At 37.9% G+C, this 19,471-nt stretch overlaps 1 protein-coding gene and 1 long non-coding RNA gene across 2 annotated transcripts in view; both read left to right on the forward strand.

Annotated features, from left to right (window-relative positions):
- The window catches only part of LOC115215070 (nucleoporin NUP188 homolog), a 515,758-nt gene that overhangs the window by 299,669 nt on the left and 196,618 nt on the right, over positions 1-19,471 (forward strand). The gene's annotated exons all lie outside the window — the stretch shown is intronic.
- On the forward strand, positions 7,075-15,041 carry LOC118762976. The gene is made up of 3 exons (XR_004998733.1): positions 7,075-7,086; positions 8,810-8,815; positions 14,918-15,041. It is a non-coding gene; the product is annotated as an uncharacterized LOC118762976 (long non-coding RNA).

Genomic DNA, 19,471 nt, shown 5'->3' on the forward strand with positions numbered 1-19,471 from the left:
TAAATTCAACTGATGATCTAGTGATGTGCACAATTCTTCTATATCAAAATTTTGTTGCATACCCCCAATTGAATATTAGCTGATGATTCATTTTCTATGGTGATGTTTAAACAAAATATTAATATTTTACCTTTTGCTCAGTTTACCTGGACTTACCTGTAATTAAAGTCACTTTGAGACAACAAAAGTTATGCAATAGAATTGATTAAGAACCCTTTCTTCAATTATGTTCCAATTATCACATTAATATGTTGATAAGTAAAAAAGTTACTAGTCTAACTAGTCTAAATTCATGATTATTTTAGAATTTAATTGAAACTCATGAGGGGTGTATTTTGGTCAGAAATATAGTAATGAAAGGGTTAAGTAATGTGAAGCTGAGTCTCTCTTCTCTTCTCTTTCCCCGTCTGTCTTGATAGACAATGGGTTGCGCCAAGGGTGGGGCCTACTTTGATGATGTGCAGCGTCTGCTGTGACTGAACAGTCCAATTCTAGAGTGGCAGTCCTTGGTACATTTGCTGCACACGAACATCGATGGGTAGCCTGTTATTAAATGTGTATGTTTGTGTACAAACATGTGTGTGTGTGTGTGCGTGTGCACGCACATATATACACATACATATACATATATATATATATATATATATAGTATTTACTTAATATTTACTGAATATTAATTGAAACAGCTATAAGGGATGATGGTTAATTTGCTCTTAATAATAAACAATTAGTAACTTCCCAATCTCCATTTTCTTTTTCTTCTCTTATATATATATATATAGTTCAAATTTACAGAAAAACAAAAGACGAAGACAGGTGTAGGGATAATAAGCAGGGGTATTAGTTTAACGCTCTGGAAAAATAGAAAAGTCATTTACATTTCGAGCCTATGCTCTTTTTCAGAAAGGAATTAGAGGAAAACAATGGTGAGAGAAAAATTGTGTAGAATTCAGCGGTCCAACATATATACTCACACACACACAGTCTTTCGGAGACTCCGGGTTTACGAGTTTTACTTTATAATAAATATAAAAAGGTTAAAGGTTAAACAGCTATTTTGTGTGTGTGGCAACACTGGTTGTGACGCGTCTACACAGCTGCATTTACACTATTATTTTCAGCACTTTTTAAACACACCCAATATATCTAAATGAAAGTGTGCAATGGACACCAACAGGGACAAAGAGAAATGAAAAGCTATCACTGTGGAAATGAAGTATGAAATTTTAAAAATGCACAATGGTGGTACAACTGTGAAAAACATTTGTAACAAATTCTATAGAGAACGGGAAAAAACCTAAGCAAACAACTCTCGACTTGTTTTTTAAAAAGAAATCTACAAGTGCTTGTGAATTGGTAATCATGTCTACAGGTGATGAGACAGTCTAGTGAAAGTGATTCAGAAAACAGTTATAATATTTTTTATTATAAATGATCTTGACATTCTTTTTACTTTACATAAAATATGTTTTACATTCTACTGTTTTATTGCCGAGTATTATAAATTGCTCTGCTTTACAAGTTTTCGCTTTACGAGCAGCATCCGGGAATAAATTAACTCGTATATTGAGACATTACTGTATATATATATTATAATATATATATATATACACACACACACACACTCTCTCTCTCTCTCACATGAACTCATATTATGATAGAGAGATATGATGTAAACAACGTGACATAAATATACAAGATATATACAGTAAAATAAAGATAAAGGAATTTATCTTTATATTTATTATAAAATTATCTTTATATTTTTTATAAAATGTGTGTGTGTGTGTGTGAGTATATATATTGGACCGCTGAATTCTACGCAATTTTTCTCTCACCATTGTTTTCCTCTAATTCCTTTCTTTATCTTCCACAGTTTCTTAGTGGGTACTTCCATGCATCTCATGATGGCTCACTTTTATTGAGTACTTTGCCAAAACCTGTCACATACACACACACAAAACTCCCTTGTATCCATGAAGCAGTTGCCTCTACCCTTTGTGTGTGTGTGTGTGTGTGTGTGTGTGTGTGTGTGCGTGCGCGTGCATTCTGCTCCAGTCAGAATATTATTTCTCCAACTCTTAGAAATGAATAATGAGAGGAAATGTGAAATATTATGTTTTACTACTTGCTAAGGATTTGTTCTTTACTCTCAGCTTTAGTGTTTCTCTCATATACCTCTCTCATTTTTCCATCATGAGGCATTCCCCATTTTGCTGTTCTGTTCAGAAGTCATTGCTCTTCTATTCTTCCTATGTCTATTGGATGCCAAGTAGGATATTGTAAATCTAGCTACAAACTTACAGAATTATACATATTCTGTATGTATTTGTGGGCACTTGTACATTTTGTGTATATGCATCTCTTGCATAGATGTATACATGCATGTATTTATACATAAAATTTGCATCTTCTATTATGAAATGCACTTACAGGTTATTGTAATACTAGCAGCTCTTTTATCTGATTCACCAATAAATAAATTTTTAGTTATTACAATACAGTACTGTTAATGATATCCACAACATTCTATGAAGATGTTTTTTCGTTTTCCTCCTGGCTTTTTTGTCTGCTTTCTTGTCAATGTTTATTATTGTTTTCATTGTGGTCATTCTATCAATAATCAGTATTAATAGGCCTAGACAATGTTTTCCTTCACAAACATCATGTAAAACGGCCTTATTGTAATCATCTTATACTCTGTCTTCTGTCAAACTTATATAACCATGTTGTCTACTAGTTATTCAGTAACATGAAGGAGGTGTTTGTATTTGTACTTGTATACATTTGTGTTTGTGTGTGTGTGTGTGTGTGTGTGCACACGTGCGCACATAATCCAAACACTTTTCTTTATATACTCCTAGACACAATATGAAGCTTTTAGTTATCAAAATAAGCAGAAGCATTCTGAAATTCTTCCAGTTGATATTTTGGACACTACTGTATTATCATAAACCCTATTCTCACTAGAGGGCATCTAGCAAACAGACAATGTAACTACTCAGTCTCTGAACTGTTCTGTTAGAATTGTAATGCTACCTATTTTTCATTCAGTTAATACTTCTATTTTCTACCCCTATGCTTGTTGGTGATGTGGCTACTGTGTTAGAGTATAACCTTCTTTTGCTGTAAAAATATGCCAATTATCAACTGCCACAACCACTTTATTTAGAAGTATGTTATATATGGTAATGTGATAGTTAATTTAAAGATATGATTAGTTGCACTTCAGTGAGATGTTGAGTGTAAGAATATATCAGCTCTCCCTGACAGTTTAGGAGAATAAGTGTGTCAGTGAGGGCAGTCATCAGAATTTGGTAAGTTAGCATGAATCAGATTAGAAATATAAACAAAACAGATGCTGATGTACCACAGGATGAAGCAAAACCTATATTTCCAGGTGTTAGATAAAAAAATTATTTGTGAAAATATAATTGTTTTGGGGGTTCCATTTATAAGCCTAAACTTATTCACACCCAGACTTTTATAGAATTGCTTCCTTAATATAGATTTTCTTTACCTTCTGTTAAAGGTCATTGTCTGAGCAATTGACATAAATCTGAAGTTCTGAATACAACAGTATTTTTTAATTGATTTAACCATTTAACGTTCATATTCTTCTGTGAAATGTAATACTTATTCATTTACATTGTTTTAAATTAATCATGCATTATCTTGACGCTTTGAGATATTGATGATGTAATTGTTTATTCTTAAAATGACATTGTAAGGAGTTGTGAGAAGTCAGATCTGGCTGGTTTGAGCATAAACAAGAAGAATATTTGAGCCAGATTTGGCTGGTTTAAATGCTAAAGGATTAAACAAAGAGTGTAGTGAATATATGTGCATAAGATTTTGTTTTTCATGAGTAGTAGAAAAAATTACAGTTAATATTTGCAGCCAAGTATGAATTAGTAGTTGGTTGTAAACTTTCCCTAGATATATGGGGATAAAAATATTTGAAACATTATTCAGTATTAACATTTTTGTTATCAATTTTGTAATGAAATATATCTTCCTTGTTTCAAATAATTTTTTAAATAATGAAGAATTAAATAAAATAATTCTGTCATTAAGCTGATGTTTGGAACATAAGTCTGATGTTTTGATGGAAGATTTTAATTTAAATTACTTTAAACAGAAAGTTAATATCGTGAGACCAAGGGCAGTCACAGGCAGATTGGTATCAAAAGGGTTAAAGTATCTTTACTTTGATGTTTGGTTATTGTTATAACAAAATTTTGCCTGCAAAATTTGTTAAATATTAAACTTTGAATAGCATTTATTTGTTAAAGAATAAAATATGAAATATTTTCTTTGTAGATTTATTATATATAATTATTAAGACACAGTATGTTTTAGTAACAGTTTTTCTTTTAATGAAACTCTGAAGGCTTTAGAGGAAAACAGTCTTATGTACTAGTTCTGAAAGAGAAGATAGATAAAGAGAGAGAAAGATGTCAGAATAATTACAGATATTGATTCAGGTGCTGATTTACTGACTGTTCTTCTACATCCCCTGAATCAATTTGTCTATAAACTTTGGTGCATTTGTCAGTTAATTAGTTGGTATTAAAAAACTACAGCTGTAATATTTTGTACCCAGCTAACCCATCTCAGTTGTAAAAAGATATTTCATTTCTATAATAATTAGTTTATATATAAAGAAGGGTTTCTATAAATGTCAGTACCATCATTTAATGTCTACAATATTTCTCGATAAAAAAAAATGTAATAAATTTAGTTATTAAAAGTGCTGGATATAGTAATTTCATCATTGATTGTTATGTAATTTATGTTAAATTGCTTAGCATATATTTGAATGTTGTATATCAAATAGTTCTGAGCTGCAGTTGAATTAGAATCATATAATTTAGAGCATCTTCATTATTTTTGTCTCTTGTATTTAAAATTATTTACTTATATAGTTTATGGGAAAGAATTAAATATGACATAAAAATGCAATGAATCATCATTCTTGATAAATATCAAGATTTTTCTGTTTTCATCTAGAAGAAAGGAATGTAGAAAGTTTTTCTTAACGTAACAATGTCTTTATCAGATGTTTCTGTGTGTACACCATGTGTATATGCTGAGAAAAATGTGTATGAATGCTTGCTTTGAACACATAAAATTCTTTACAGCAATAGATGTAGTAAAATTGAAATTTTGTCTTACATAAGAAGGGTATAGCTTCTTTTGTTGAATCCAGTGAAGAGAAGTGGTACTCCACTATATGGCTGTAGTTATGAGCACTAAAGTTGAGGTAGAGTGGAGATGACAAAAAGTGGAACTAGCAATCATCTGTTTTCATTCCCTCACTATTTCCAGTCTTGTATTCTGCTCTATCAGTAAACATCTCATCTTTTCCTGACACTTAAGTGTTTTGCCCATCCACTACAAATCCTTATTAGTTTTTTAGGGTTTTACTGTTTTTCTGAGTATTTAATAGTTTAGTGTCCGATATATCCACATGTAATATTAGGCTCTATACACTAGCATTTACTAAACAGTAGTTTTTACATATTGAACAGTTTCATAGTTTGAATGGTATGGTTATATAATAACAACAATAATAATAGTAATATTGTTTCTGATGTAGCATTACTCAATTAACTTGACCCTAGTACTGGACTGGTACTTCATTTCATCAGCCCCAAAAGAATGAAAGACAAAATTGACCTCTCTGAGATTTGAACTAAGAACCAGACCAAAAGATAAAAGGGAAAGAGAAAAATACACATCTTTTCTGACATTTTAGCAACTTTGTCAATCTACTACTATAATAATGATAAAAATGATGATGATGACGATGACGACGACGACGACGACGACGACTATTATTATTATTATTATTATTGTTTCAGGTTTTGGCACAAGGTCAGCAATTTTAGTGGAAGGAGATAGTCAATTACATTGATCCCCGTCCCCTCCCGCCAGTGGTCAACTGGTACTTAAAGGATGAAAAGCAAAGTCTCCCTCAGCGTAATTTGAACTCAGAATGTAAAGGACCAAAAGTTATGCCACTAAACATTTTGCCTAATATACCAAGGATTCTGCCAGCTCTAGGAACAAGGCCTGCAGTTTGAGGGAAGGTACTAGTCAATACCATCAACACTAGTACTTAATTTCTATTATATTTTATGATGATGATGATGATGATGATGATGACCCTGGAGGGATGAAAGGCAAAGCTGACTTCAGCAGGATTTCAAGTCAAAACATAAAAAAACAAACAGAAATGATTCTGCCAATCTTCTACCACCACTACCCTGCTGTTGCTACTGCTAATAATAATGATAATAATCCTTTCTACTAAAAGCACAAGGCCTGAAATTTTATTATCAAATAAGCCCCACTCACCTCCTCTTTAAAAGTGCTGGCTTTATGCCTAAACCACAAACCATCATCATCATCATCATCATCATCACTGGCATTTTGTCCAACACTCTAACATTTTTCTGCCAATAATATTAACTTGCAGATCCCAAGCTATTGAAAAATAAGGATTTAAATAATGTTCATAAATATTGTATAAATGTTATATATATTTGTATATTATTATATAAAATAGATGAACATCAATGGAATTTGTGTCTTTGTGGTACCAGTGCTGGTGGCACACAAGAAAACCATCCGAACGTGGCCGTAGCCAGTACCGCATCGACTGGCCTCCGTGCTGTGGGCACATAACAAACACCATCCGATCGTGGCCGTTCGCCAGCCTCATCTGGCACCTGTGTCGGTGGCACATAAAAACACCATCCGAAGACCCGGCAAGACTAGTCAGGCCATAACCCGTGGCCCCTACCTGGGACGTAGTCAGTCCACCTGTGCATACCTTCCTTCTTGTGACACTTGTGAAGACCTGTTGAGGCAAGTGAAAATCAAATCAAATCAAATCAAAACAAATCAAAATAGATGAACATCAATGGAATTTGTATCTTTGTGGTACCAGTGCCGGTGGCACACAAGAAAACCATCCAAACGGGGCCGTAGCCAGTACCGCATCGACTGGCCATCGTGCTGTGGGCACATAACAAACACCATCCGATCGTGGCCGTTCGCCAGCCACATCTGGCATCTGTCTCGATGGCACATAAAAACACCATCCGAAGACCCAGCAAGACTAGTCAGGCCATAACCCGTGGCCCCTACCTGGGACGTAGTCAGTCCACCTGTGCATACCTTCCTTCTTGGGACACTTGTGAAGACCTGTTGAGGCAAGTGAAAATCAAATCAAATCAAAGCAAATCAAAATAGATGAACATCAATGGAATTTGTATCTTTGTGGTACCAGTGCTGGTGGCACACAAGAAAACCATCCGAACGTGGCCATAGCCAGTACCGCATCGACTGGCCTCCGTGCTGTGGGCACGTAACAAACACCATCCGATCGTGGCCGTTCGCCAGCCTCATCTGGCACCTGTGTCGGTGGCACATAAAAAACACCATCCAAGCATGGCCGTTTGCCAGCCTCGTCTGGCACCTGTGTCGGTGGCACATAAAATCACCCACTACACTCTCGGAGTGGTTGGCGTTAGGAAGGGCATCCAGCTGTAGAAACTCTGCCAGATCTGACTGGCCTGGTGCAGCCTTCGGGCTCCCCAGACCCCAGTTGAACCGTCCAACCCATGCTAGCATGGAAAGTGGATGTTAAATGATGATGATGATGATGATGAAATATAATATGAATTCTTGCCTTTTTGACTGTAGTATTTATCTTGCAGCTCTGAGTGATTGTTTCTTACAAACTGAAAACAGCTTACTTCAACCTTGATATTAACTGGATATTGATGAACAAGGTTTCCTTTTCTCTAAGAAACTCTGAAGTCACCTATATGTATATATGTGTGTGTGTGTGCAAGATAATATCCATGCAATTCTTACATTGTCATCTTATTTTTAACTTGTATTTATTGTTCTTCTATACACACCATGAAATTATGCTATCCAAATGCCATTAGGAAATAAAAGAGACTAATACATTGGGTGAAAATGGTGAGATAAATATGAGATCACTTCTGCCCAGGAAAATACTCTTTCTTTCTCCTTTTTTTTTAATACAGAAAATACTTTCACTTTTCCTGCAAACAAAGAAAATATTAAGCATTTTTAATTTGTGATTCTCTTTGAAGCATAACATACTGTGACAAGCAGAAAAGAAACATAAAAAACAATAAATAGGTACAAGTATAGTTGTGTTTACTTCACAATATGTGATTCAGGTTTAGTCCTTGGACAAGTCTCTTCTGCTATAGCTTCACACTGACCAAAACTCGGGGGGTGGATTTTGTAGATGGGAAATGAAAGTCAGTCATCTATATAATATATATATAATAATAATAATAATAATATAAATAATATATAAATATATGCATATATACATACATATATGTACATACCTACATTTATATTTATATATACATGCATATTTGGGTACAGGACATCAAAAAGGCATTGAACACAATGAGAAACGTAAACATAAAAACAAAAACATGGAAACGAACTTATTTTCAAACAACGAGAAAACAGAGTACAAGACATACAACACAAGGAATATTCTCCTTCTTCTGTTGTCCCTGTTTCGTCTACTCTGCGTTTCGAAGGAAGGATAATTATATATGGGAATCAGGTATCTTCACTGGGGTATACAGTGGCCATGGTATTGGTACCAGAAATGATGAGGGAACTAGACTACTGGAATTCTGTGATGCATCATCATCATCATCGTTTAACGTCCGTTTTCCATGCTAGCATGGGTTGGACGGTTCGACCAGGGTTCTGGGAAGCCAGAAGGCTGCACCAGGCTCCAGTCTAATCTGGCAATGTTTCTACAGCTGGATGCCCTTCCTAATGCCAACCACTCCGTGAGTGTAGTGGGTGCTTTTTACGTGCCACCTGCACAGGTGCCAGGCGAGGCTGGCAACAGCCACGGTCGGATTGGTGTATTTTATGTGCCACTGGCACGGAAGCCAGTCGAGGCGGTGCTGGCATCGGCCACGAGTCGGATAGTGCTTTTTACGTACCACCAGACCAGGGATCCTGGCTGGTTCAATTCGATTTCGATTTCGCTTGCCCCAACATGTCTTCACAAGCAAAGGGGGTTGGCATGGGTGCCTGTCGTACGGTCGGATTGGAGTATTTTACGTGCCACCGGCACGGAAGCCAGTTGAAGCGGCGCTGGCATCGGCCACGAGTCGGATAGTGCTTTTTACGTACCACCAGACCAGGGATCCTGGCTGGTTCAATTCGGTTTCGATTTCGCTTGCCCCAACATGTCTTCGGAAGCAGAGGGGGTTGGCATGGGTGTCTGTCGTCGGATGAGGTTCTATATCGACTTCGCTTGCCTCAACAGGTCTTTGTGTCCAAGGGAGGAAAGGCATTCATAAGTGGGCTGGGCTCACTTGTCCTGCCTGGTCTTCTCACATACAGAATATTTCCAAAGGTCTCGGTCGCTGGTCATTTCCTCAGTGAGGCCTGTAACCTTTTAATCTGCAACACTAACTTCAGGAAGCCAGACTGCCACCTTATAACCTATCAGTCAGGAGACTCCACTAGCCAAATAGACTTCATCCTCACCAAACAGCAGGATGCAGGATTGCTCTTAAATACAAAGACCCTCCCAGGTGAAGAATGTACCCCTCAGCTTAGGCTAGTCATTAGTGACTTTAGGCTTGAGGGCAGAAGGATACCAAGAAGCAGACCAATCCAGAAAAGAAGGATTTGGAAGCTAAAGAACCCTTCACATGGTCAGAGATTTAGGGACATCCTCATCAAGAAATTTGATTAGAGGGAAGAGGAGCTACAGATGTCGGACATAGAAGGTAGCTGGAAATTCCTACGGGACAGCTTGCTGAGTGCCACAGACCAAGTCTGTGGATGGTGCAAAGTCCCTTCCAGACCTAGAGTTACGTGGTGGGGTAATAGTACAGTAGACAAAGCCATTAGAGCAAAGAAACAGGCCTGGAAAGCCTAGAGGGATGGGGGTAGCAGGGAACTGTACCAGGTATCCAAAAGGGAGGCTGGGCGGCAGGTATACATAGCCAAGGGTGAAGCAGAAAAGAAGAAGTTTGCCAATGTTCGGCGACGTGAGGACCAAAGAACTGAGGTATTTCGGATTGCAAGACAGTGTGTGAGAGAAAATATTGATGTCACAGGAGAGAAATACATCCGCATGGATGATGGTGCACTTGTTTTCAATGTTTCTGAAAAGAAAAAGGCTTGGAGAAGCCACTATGAGAGACTGCTGAATGTGGAGAATGAATGGGAGGAGGAGAGCCTGCCAAATGTTGAGCCAGTAGAGGGACCAGCTATCCAAATAGACAGCTCCCTAGTAGTTAAGGCAATTAAGGGTATGAAACCAGGAAAAGCCCCTGGCCCATCAGGAATCACTGCTGAGATGCTTAAAACATCTGGTTCTGTGGCCTATAGCCTAGTCAGCTGCATTGTAAACCAGGTAGTTCATAATGGAGTCATACCCAATGACTGGCGTAGCAGCACCATAGTCAACTGCTACAAGGGCAAAGGTGATGCTCTAGATAGAAATAACTACAGGGGTATTAAACTGTTGGATCAGGTGATGAAGGTCACAGAGAAGGTCATAGCTCATCTCATTAGGGAGAGAATTTGCTTAGATGAGATGCAGTTCGGTTTTGTGCTGGGTAGAAGCACCACTGATGCCATATTCCTGGTACGACAACTGCAGGAGAAATACCTAGCTAAAGATAAACCCCTCTACATAGCTTTCATGGACTTTGACAGGGTCCCCCGATCCCTTATCTGGTGGTCGATGCAGAAACTCGAGATTGACGAATGGTTAATAAGGGCTGTACAGGCCCTATACAGATAGGCTGTCAGCAAGGTTAGGATTGGCAATGAGTATAGTGAAGAATTCCGGGTAGAAGTAGGTGTCCACCAAGGCTCAGCCCTCAGTCCCCTTTTATTCATCATAGTCCTCCAGGCAATAACAGAGGAATTCAAAATAGCAGAATCACTACCGAAACTAGAAAAGAAATTTTGGGTGTGGAAGCAAGGTTTAGAATCAAAAGGCCTAAGAGTAAATGTAGCAAAGACAAAAGTTATAGTAAGCAGAAAGGTGAACTCATCACACAACCCCTCGGGCAGGTGGCCCTGCTCGAACTGTAGGAAAGGTGTAGGTAGAAACTCCATAAGATGTACCCAGTGTAAGCTATGGACACATAAGATGTGCAGCAACATCAAAGGAAAATTAACTGATAAGATAGCTTTCATGTGCGGCAGATGCACAGGGGCAATAGACACCATAGATACTCAGAAAACAGATTCTATCACACTCCAGGGGGAGAAACTAGAAGTAGTTGATAGTTCCTGCTACCTAGGTGACCAAGTTAGTAGTGGAGGTGGATGCTCAGAGAGTGTCACCACTAGAATACGAATAGCCTGGGCAAAGTTTAGAAAGCTCCTACCCCTACTGGTGACAAAGGGTCTCTCACTCAGAGTGAAAGGTAGATTGTATGAAGCATGTGTGCGAACTGCCATGGTTCACGGTAGTGAAACATGGGCTGTGACTGCAGAGGACATACATAGACTTGAAAGAAATGAAGCTAACATGATCCACTGGATGTGTAATGTCAGTGTTCACACACGACAGAGTGTAAGCGCCCTGAGAGAAATGCTGGACATAAGAAGCATCAGATGTGGTGTGCAAGAGAGACGCTTGTGATGGTATGGTCATGTACTGCGGATGGATGAGGAGAGATGTGTGAAGAAGTGCCACTCCCAAACAGTTAAAGGTATCAGGGCGAGAGGTAGACCCAGGAAGACATGGGATGAGGTAGTCAAGCATGACCTCCGAGCGTTGGGCCTCACAGAGGCAATGACGAAGGACTGAGATCTCTGGAGATATGCTGTGACTGCAAAGACCCGGGCTGCTTCCTGTACCAGTTTCGCATAGCCCCAGCCCATTCAAAGTACCTTGGATTGCAGAACAACCTGCTGTGCTTACTTTGGATTGTAGAGTGGCCTGCTGTGCTTGAGGAGACCTATTGAGTCAAGTACATAAACATCGAAATACATATCAAATGGAAATAGTAGTTGTGATACCTGTGCCGGTGGCACGTAAAAAGCACCAACTGATCACGACCGCTGCCAGCTTCCCCTGGCACCTGTGCCGGTGGCACATTAAAAGCACCCACTACACTCACGGAGTGGTTGGCATTAGGAAGGGCATCCAGCTGTAGAAACACTGCCAGACCAGACTGGAGCATGGTGCAGCCTCCTGGCTTCCGAGACCCCGGTCGAACCATCCAACCCGTGCTAGCACAGAAAACGGATGTTAAAAGATGATGATGATACATATATATATATATATATATACCGGAGTAAACACATAAATGTGAAACAAGGTGGCAAAAAGAGTACTCAAATACCAGTGGTAGAGTAATATGTTACTCTGAGTTTCCCATTGCCGTTCAAAAACTGTCCGATGAACGGCAACGGGAAACTCAGAGTAACAGGTTTTGTTGAATCTTCTGCTGCTTTAAATAAAGTATATATATATATATATATATATATATATATATATATATATATGTATATACAAGAAAAAAGCAACAAGAATGGATTAGTTTTTCTGTACAATTGTTTCATATGAAGACCAGATTTATTAAAAGCTGCAAATATAGCAGCAAATACAAGTGTCCCGTACTCATCAGCCAAAACACATATGAGTTCTCCAAGCATCCTAGTGGGTAAGGCTACACTCATGAAGTATCGAAGATAGTTCTATAAAAAGCAAATTTAGATTGTAAGCAGATTTCCAAAGTTCTCTAATGATGCACAGTCTTATAACAGGCTTTAAAAAAGCTTCACAGAAAAGGTGAATCCATCCATAATGTAGGTGCAATTACCGGAGATATGAGGAGATATTTCATACTCACAGACAATGAATCCATCCATGATTAATCCATAATAAGGTGGGTATTTTTTCCTGATATATGATAAGATACTTGTCACACCTCTGTTCATTTCACAAAACTGCTATGTTAGAATTATAATGGCTGAAGGAATTATGTGGAGCATAGAAAAACTGCCCACATAGAGCATTCTGGGATAACTGAGAGGGAAGGGTCGCAGGTACCCACCTACACAGAAAGGTCTCTTTCTGTGGAGACAGACAGTCTGGCTTAGAATTTGCAGGAATCTAAGATTTATAACGGAGAACATTACTTTTGACCAGTATACAGCTGTTAATTGCCAATCCGATGGAGCTAAAGCAGATATAAGAATCTAAAGAGAACAAGGAAGGGGTCGATAAATTAAGTACCAGTTACGCACTGGGGTCGATGTAATCGACTTAATACCTATGTCTGTCCTTGTTTGTCCCCTCTGTGTTTAGCCCCTTGTGGGTAATAAAGAAATTGGTATTTATTTTATTGATTCCATAAGGATAAAAAAGCAAAGCTGACCTCAGCAAAGTTTGAGCTCAGAACACAAAGAGAAGGAACAAATATCACAAGGCATTTTACTCAACATTCTGCCAGTCTCCTGTTTTTATATAATAATAATAATAATAATAATGATGATAATTCTTTCTTTCTGTAGGCACAAGGCCTGAAATTTCTCGGAGTGGGGGGCCAGTCAACTATACAGACCCTAGTACTTGATTGGTACTATTTTATTGACCCTGAAAGGATGAAAGGCAAAGTTGACCTCAGCAGAATTTGAGAGCTCAGAATATGTAGACAGATGAAATACCACTAAGCATTTTATCCAGCATGCTAACAAGTCTGCCTGCTCACCACCTTGATGATGATCATCATCATAATAATTATAATAATTATTATTATTGAGTAAGAGAGCAATGTATGCCATCAAAATAACACTGGGGTACAAATATATGAAGCCCAATATACCTATCATGACTACCTGTCTGATAAGAGTACACCAGGCACATGCTTTTGCAACCGTATGTGTGCAACGTGGTGACCTTTTATCAAGATGAATAATGCATGACCTTGCTGATGGGGCCCTGTTAGAGTCTTTTTTTTTTTTTCAGCTTGAGTAACCCATCCTACTCAAAACATCCTTGAATGAGGGTTGTTTAAGGATGATGAACAAACACCCATGTTTCCAGAGCTGAATTATTCAAACACCAAAGAATTCCTCTCAACACATGGCTATGATGCTCCCCAACTACATCTGCTCATGATCAGAGATGTACATAATGTCAGCCACTAAGAGACATGCCCAACTGGTTATGGTCAAACAACTGACAAGCATATTTGTGGTATTGCGGGGAATATTTGTTTTAGCCCATCTTTTTATATCAAGACAAAACATGCACATGATAACACTTCCAATAAGTTAAGATCAGAAGCCATGAGAGCCAGTGCCTGGTGCTGCATCAGGGTATTTATTATTATTATTATTATCATTACTTCAAATTTTGGCACAAGACCAGCAGTTGTTAGCAGTAGGGGGTTAATCTTTGTATTTGACTGATGCTTTATTTTATTGGTCCCGAAAGGATGTTTAACTTGGCAAAATTTGAACCCAGAACACAAAGAGCCAGTGGAAATGCTGCTTAACATTTTGCCCAATGCTCTAACTAATCTGCCAGTTCTCCACCTTTATTATAATAACGATGATAAAAATAATAACAATCTTCAGTTTGTTAGTCACAATGGCTTGAAGACATAAAAGAATTTGAAACTTTTACTAAAGAATACAAAGAAAGATAATGATAAAGTGGAGTATAAAAAACACATTCACAAATTACCAATAGTGATGGTAGGAGACATTATATACAATATATGGAAGGACATAGAATGTTAAAAGGATACACACAAGCATAGATCATTGTCATCATCATTTACTGTCCATGTTCCTTGCTGGCATGGGTGTGGATAGGTTGACAGGATACAATGGGTCCAAGGACTGACTGTTATTGGCATGGTTCCTACTGCTTTATGCCCTTCCTAATACCAGCCACTTTACAGTGTGTACTGAGTGCATTTCTCATGGCACCAGCATTAGTGAGGTCACTGTGCAGCCTGCAAGACTACAACCCTGAGTGAGGCATTTTTATGCAAGATGACAGGTTAATATATGAGGGAAGTGTTAGAGAAAACAGGTTTCTTGTTGTAGAGGAGCTACATAGTCATTCCCATTTTAGAATAGAGATAAAATAGTGGTGAGTGTCTGGGTGGGCACTCAAGGTGCAAGGTGATTAGAAGTGAGTGGGGACAGGGAGACCAGGAGAGTGGATGGGTGGGTAGCAGTTGCAAGAGCATATAGGAGTGGGAGATATGGGTAGAGAGTAAATACAAGGGGATACCCAAAGGGAACCTGAATTTTGCAATATTATTTTATTCACTTAGTTTTTCATGTTTACACTTTTATCACCTTCAAAGTATTCTCCATTTGAAGCAATGCATTGGTCCAGGCACATTTTCCACTGGTCAACGCAATCCTGGAACTTTTGCGAAGTGATGCTTTTTAACATCTCCATCATTTTTTCTTCACCTCTTCTACATCTGCAAATTCATTAGCACCAGCTTTTGTCACCAGTGATGACCTTGAAAAGAAGGTCTGTATCAACTTCCAGTTGTTCTTTCAGTTCAGGACACACAATTAGTCATGACTGCTTTTGATCTTCCATAAGCAAACGAGACGCAAATTTTGCTGCAACTCTTTTCATTCACAATTCTTCACTCAAAATTCATTAGCAGGAGCTCCAGCACACACCAGTCATATCAAGTTTGTCAGTTGTTCAGTGACGGTCTTCCATGTTCAGTTCAGAAATTTCAAGATGTTTTCACTCATTTGAGAGGTCAAAGTTGGTCTTCAAGCAACACGTGACCATTCCTAAAGCATGAAAATCACTTGTAAACTTGGGTTTTGCTCATGGCAGCATTGTTGTAAACTGTTTGAAGCTTGACGGCCGTTTCAGCCACTGTTTTCCCCAACAGAAAACAGAATTTCATGGAAGCACTGCAAACACACTACATGACAGTACGACTATACTTAACAATGCCAGCTGGCAGACTGGTGCCTGAGGGTTGTATCAAGTAACTTCTAGGGGTGGAAACCTGAACTACAATGGGCTTGTTCCACACAGAACATTTCCAGTTAGTTTTGGTTACCTCCTCATAATGAAAGAAAAAGAGATGCAGGGAATAGTGGATAAGGGGTGAGGGAAGTCAGTGATGAATGGGGGAGGTGAATAGCAGCAGAAAAGTAATATTGATATAGTAGTCAAGTCATGGTAAAAGTGAGAGAGAGATGTTGTGTTTGGATTGGTCGGGAGGGAGGCAAGAGATAAACATGGTGCATGGGAGGGTGAGAAACATACATGGTGGTGGAAAAACAGGGATAATTTGGTAACTCAGGAATGATCAATGTAAAATGTGGGTGGAGAGCAGAGTATAAGGATGTAGGATGGATGTCAAGTAAAACAGTTCCAGGCAGTGGTTAGTGGTATCAAGAGAGATGATGGATGAAGGATGTTTTCTTGAGGAAGAAATTGGGTGGGGGGACCAATTGGGTACACACACACACATACATTGTGTTTTAGAACTTAGTTTTGCTATTTCAGGTATGTCTTCTCGAGAACTGCATATCTCTTGATCGTTGTCGTTCCTGTGAGGTTCTTGGTCCTGAGATAAGCCTCCACTACTTTATCCCATATCTTCCTGAGTTTCCCTTTTCTGCAAACTCCATCCACCTTAAGTGATTGGCACTTCTTTATACAGCTGTCACTCTCGGTACATGTTACATCTTCATGCTAGTGTAGTCTTTTTTCTTGCACAATACACATAGTCCATCTTATACCCAGTTTTTCTCTTGGCACATTTCTTCTTCACAGAAGATATCAACCTCAAGTTTTCAAAGAAGTTTATTCATGACTTAAATATGCAGTTTTCTGAGAGATTTTCAGATCTTGACAAAATAGAGAGCAACATACTTCTGTTCCGGAATCTGTTTGATTGTAACCTTGACGACATGGCAGTCAAACTACTGTTGGAGCTCACTGATTTGCAACCAAATGACTTGTTGAAAGAGAAGCACAGAGAATTTTATCATTGCCTACCTGAAGAAATTTGCCTTTGGTATGGTATCAGTGTTTGGAACAACTTATGTTTATTAGCAAACATTTTCAAAAATCAAGTATGTGAGATCATTACATTGAACGAGATTGACTGATGAACATTTGAAAGCAATTCTCTTGGTTGGATGCAGCAATTCCAAAGCATATAATGATGATATCTTAAAAGCTAAACACCAGTTTCAAAAATCTCTCTAACCTTTTTTTGCTGCTTAGTTTGTGAGATTCAGATATGTGCACACTGGGTGTGATATAACTATCCTATTGCTAATGTCATCTTTGATAACTTTTTGCTAAATAAATATGCTGGTTGTCTTTATTTTTTGTTTATTCACTGTATTGTATTGAACTAAATGGTTATGTGGCCCATGCTCGTCATGCTCTCAGTTATCTGCCCTGCTGTGAAAAAACTGAGAATAAAAATTTTATCTTTAGTAAACTAACTTTGCCACTAATTAATTGATTAACAACAACAACAACAACAATAATAATAATAATAATACCAGGCACTAGCTGTCATGGCTTCTGATCTTAACTGATTGGAAGTGTTATCATGTGCATGTTTTGTCTTGGTATAAAAAGATGGGCTACAACAAATATTCTGCTCAATGTCACAGATTTACTTGACAGTTGTTTGACCATAACCAGTTGAACATGTCCCTTAGTGGTTGATGATAAATGCATCTCTGATCACTAGCAGAAATAGTGAGGGAGCATCATAATCAGGTGTTGAAAGAAATACTCAGCTCTGGAAACATGGGTATTTTGTTCATCATCCTTAAACAACCCTTATTCTGAGACCTTTTGAGTAGGATGGGCTACTTGACCTGGGCCCCACCTGCAAGGTCATATGCTGTTTATCTTGATATGAGATCATTATGTCACACACATATGGTTGTAATGCTTGTGCCTGATGTACCCTTATCAAACAAGTAGCCATAATGTGTATATTGAGCTTGTATTCCAGTGTCACTTTGATGGAATGCATTGCTCTCTCACTCAATATTAGTAGTAGTAATAATAAAAAAAAACAACAGCAGTGAAGAATAATGTGGAATTCATTTAACATGTAATCTTATAAAATATATTTTGCAGTTTATTACTGTCTTGTGGAAGCAGATTGCAATTGGTCAACCATATTAATCAACAGTAAAAAGATTAATACTAGTGCTTGACAATTTACTGTGTACTTTACAGTGTAGACATGCCTGAATAAGTGTAGATGAATCAATGACAACCTGTTGTGTCTGTATTTGATAAAGGAATGATTGGAGAGCAAGCAGTATTTCTCTTTATCATAGATATATGAGAACAGTATGCAATTTATTCACTTTTTGATAATATGGAAGCAAATAAATGATTTACCACCAGCTTTGTTTTCCTTTTAAGATTGAACCATAGACTTTGTGTGTGTGTGTTCTGTGTGATGTATCCACAAAATAGTTTATGATCTCCTGTATGTAGTTAACTATAATGAATAGGTAATGTTTCTTTGTAGAATCTGTTTTTTCTTCATAACCAGCATACGACAGGATATATATGTTTCTTTTCTCAAAGATGTAATAAAATTTCTGAGGTTAAAACTGAGTATATTGTAAGATAGGATGGGTGACTGAGCTGTTGCTTATGAAGCTTAATAGATTCTTATTTCAGTTGAGTTGTTAAGTTTATATGAGAAACTAGATACAAAGATAGTGGAAGTCTACCAAGAAAGACGATGCAGGCAAACCATTGACGTGGCATCACATACACTGCTACATATACACCACAACATACATTACTACAACCAAATACAATCACTACATATACTGCCATACATACTCCACTACTATGTCTGAATTACATTTACACCATCTCATACACACAGCTGCACAGAATACTACACATACACTGCTATATATACAACCACCCATTCTACTATGTATGCATCATACATTAACTACACACACTACAGTGTACACAAGAACACACACTACAACTATATATACACCACTACACACACACAAGTACACATGTACCACTGTGCATACTACATCATATGACTACAGCTCTATACATGCTACTTCACAGAATTATAACGCTATACAATCTATTACACATACACCACTACTACAAATACATTATTACTACATATGCACACACATATATAGTGGTGGTGTATGACACACTCTACAATACATTCATCACCACTACACATTCTGTTATGGATAATTTGCCTCTGCACACCCAACTCATCTATGACACCAATATAAAAGTTACTGATAAATGGAAGTATGCTAAGAAAAATGAAGTATACATATTCTATTAGTATACTTAAAAGACTCTCTCTCTCTCTCTAGCTATCTGTCTATCTTTCTGTCTCCCCCTCTCCCCCTTTCTCAG

This window comes from Octopus sinensis, linkage group LG1, assembly GCF_006345805.1.
Source record: "Octopus sinensis linkage group LG1, ASM634580v1, whole genome shotgun sequence".
In the NCBI taxonomy this organism is placed as follows: Eukaryota; Metazoa; Mollusca; class Cephalopoda; order Octopoda; family Octopodidae; genus Octopus; species Octopus sinensis.